Raw genomic sequence first — 2,583 nt, forward strand, 5'->3', positions numbered from 1 at the left:
TGCATATCCCATGCATAGTTTAGAGGCGTCGGCCTTTAAGACGAAAGACCTTTCTTAAAAAAATTATATTAAAATCCATGTCAATTTAAATATTTAAATGAACAAAAAGAACAATATTTCACAATTATCACTTTTAGACGTTTGAAATTAAAATCATTCCATGAAATATATTGAAGGCCGGAGTATTTTTTTGCTTCTGTTTCGCTTCAGTTGATATTATTATTTTTTTATGAACAATATTGGCACAAAAAAAGAACTTTTACAAATGCTAGTACCAGAAATGCAAAAAAGTGATATTATGCACTGTTCTATGAACGCTAATATCGTAAACACCCAGTACCTTATATCTAATCACTGTGATTGGCAGTGCATGCGCAGTGCCGAGAAAGTTCTGTTCGCTTTGTGCATGGACATAGGATACAAGGGACTAGAAATGTCATTGCGGGGGTGATGCAATGAGGGGGGAGGTCCGCCACCTTTTGATGTCCCGCGACAAACATGGCAGCGCTCACATGTTTATATTTTCATGCATAGTTTGTCAGCAAAAATTCTCATACGCATAATCAAATGGCACACCGTAAAATGGCGGATCTCCCCACTAATGGAATTCTCCCCCCTCCCGCGGATTCAACCCCGCTCGCCCATGTTAGGATGGCATGCCTAGTCCCGTGTTTCCTATGCCCATTGCTTTGTGAGACAGAAATGCGTCTTTGCTCTGGATTTTTGCAAGAGGCCTCTCACACGAGGTGCGCAATATACGCAATAAGAGTATTGCATACATGATCTAATAAATACAGGGTTGGCCATATTCGACGAAAAGATTTGGCAACACTGTATTTTTTGACAGAGATGACAGATCGAGTAATGACGTAGCGTGTTTGAAAGATCAGTCTAAGGAGATTTTTGCCATGGAGCAGTACACAACAAAACAAGTCAATTGTGAAAACTCAACGTGCATGGAGAAAAATAAATAAAGTGAAAACTGCGCCTTCTGCGACTACATTGTATCGTTTGTATGAAAGATTTTCATCAGGTGTGGCACTTACTAATCCGAAGCGTCCAAATAAAAAGCGATCAAGGCGATATTTTCATTCGATCGCCTTGGTCACTTTTTTTTGGACGTTTGGGATTAGTAAGTGCCTCACGTGATGAAAATCTTTCATACAAACGATACAATGTAGTCCCAGAAGACGCAGTTTTCACTTTATTTCTTTTTCTCCATGCATGTTGAGTTTTCACAATTGACTTGTTTTGTTGTGTACTGCTCTGGTGGAAAGGGAGATGGTGACAGGCGACAATTGTTTTGAAGTAAGGTTTTTTTGTTACAAAATACTAAACAATTCTAATACACATCGAGATAAAAGGATGGTTTCAAAATCGTATTTTTAAATTAGATTTTTATCTTCATTAAAAATGAAGACTTTTATGATCGAGCTATTTCTTATGACATTCACCAAAATATCTCGGGTGGTCTCACCATCTAAAAAGTGATAATTATTTTTTTAAATAAAGACAATTTTCAGAGAACATAAAAATCTAACTTCAAAAGTAAAACTCAGTTTTCTCCGAACTGAATGAATTTTTTATCAAACTTTTTCCCTCTATATTCAGTAACTATACGTCTCTTTTACATACAGTACAAGTCCGATAACTTTCCAACTTCGGGGCTGTAGGGGCGGAAAATTCCAGGAATGGCTGACTTATTGGATGCCCCCTCTAGTAGCACGATGTTAGGTGCGCGCATGCGTAAAGCATGGGCGCAAGTCATTAGCAAAATAGCACACGTAGTGGGAGAACCACAGTTAGTGTGCGTGCCGTACGTGTGATCACGTTTTAAGAGGAGTGTACACTTATCGGACGGCTAGTTATCGGACTTCTACTCTATATTTTTCTAAAAGAATTGTCCACCTGCGAATTATTCATTGAATGGCAGACAGAGATATTTAAAATGAAATTCTTTATCATAAATATCAAATATAATATGATTTATTTCCTTACCAATTTTCTCATATATCCATTACAAGTTCTTTTTGAATTCATTCTTTTCATATTCTCAGAATATTTCTTCCTAGATACTGATTTTCTTATAACAGTTCGCCGTACAGTCTTACGCGTCAAACTCAAATGGCGCGATCAAACTGACAAAATGGTGAAATTAAGCTCTTGCGTGATTTTCACGAAAGAGGGCCCTCATGTGGTTAGACGCTATATATGTGCATGCTCCTTCCTTAGATGTGTTGACTAGTAAAATAATTTAAGAAACAAGAATGAATAAAGACAGAATTAAAGATAATTATCAATAGTCTAGGAGCAAGGGGGCAACTGAAAATATCGTAATGTTAATTAAACAAAAATCGTCCGTTTTCAGACGATCTAATTGTTTAATGGCTTCCACGCTTCCTCCGTAGTGTGCTGAGGTTATTAAATGATCACCAAACGATTCTACAGTCCAAGACAAATAAATCCGTTTTTTTAAAATGCAAAATATTGATTAGAACCGGAGCTAAGGCGATTTGAGTGAACGAGAAATCCGTCGACGCTTGACGACCCACTAGGCCGCAAGCGCGGCGCCGCACTCGGTCG

This window comes from Belonocnema kinseyi, chromosome 9, assembly GCF_010883055.1.
Source record: "Belonocnema kinseyi isolate 2016_QV_RU_SX_M_011 chromosome 9, B_treatae_v1, whole genome shotgun sequence".
NCBI lineage: Eukaryota > Metazoa > Arthropoda > Insecta > Hymenoptera > Cynipidae > Belonocnema > Belonocnema kinseyi.